Below are 738 nucleotides of genomic sequence, written 5' to 3'. Positions count from 1 at the left end.
TCAGCGTACAGCTCTAAAGCTAAGTTAGTGCTCTCAAAAGGATCTTTCTCTGGTAGAGTGGAGGTTGGCCAATGTTTTCACCATAATGGGAAGAGGAAGTGTATCTTGCTGTCACTGTAGGCCACACCTACACTATCACAACACACATAATGAGTAGGTGCCTCTGTGTTTTGAGTTGTCTTAGGAAATAGATATCTGACCTCAGTGGCTTGTCGTGGGTAACGGTGAAGTGCAAACATTTTGGACAGGATGTGTTATGACATATTACAGATATGTGGCATTCAGAACAGATATTTGACCTTGATATTGGCACGTATTGGTGTAACTAAATATCTATAGTATATAAAAATTCACAGTTTACTTAATGAACAAATTAGCTCATACTCAGATAATTGGGATTTTCTGTATTGGGTTGGACTGTATACCTCACACACAGCACTTCATGTCTGGTTAACGGTGACTTCAAAATGAGTTATTTAGGTGTGAACTTAAGCTCCCCCGTTTGATCATTCAAGGACCCTTTCAATAATGTCTAATGGGGCTGTGCACCCCACGTACAGTACAGTTGAGTACTAATTGTTACAGCAGAGCTGTACTAACATGTGGCATCATGATGACAGCTGAAACAGGGTGTCGGTAAAATGACAACACTTTGAAGGTTACCAAGACAACACAAGTGACAGCAAGCTCAGTTTTACAAGCTTCTCTTTGTTACAGTGTTTCTCAGTGACAGTAATG

This window comes from Micropterus dolomieu, linkage group LG02 (assembly GCF_021292245.1).
Source record: "Micropterus dolomieu isolate WLL.071019.BEF.003 ecotype Adirondacks linkage group LG02, ASM2129224v1, whole genome shotgun sequence".
NCBI classification, from domain to species: Eukaryota; Metazoa; Chordata; class Actinopteri; order Centrarchiformes; family Centrarchidae; genus Micropterus; species Micropterus dolomieu.
The sequence above is the reverse complement of the archived record's forward strand: the minus strand, read 5'-3'. Positions refer to the sequence as shown.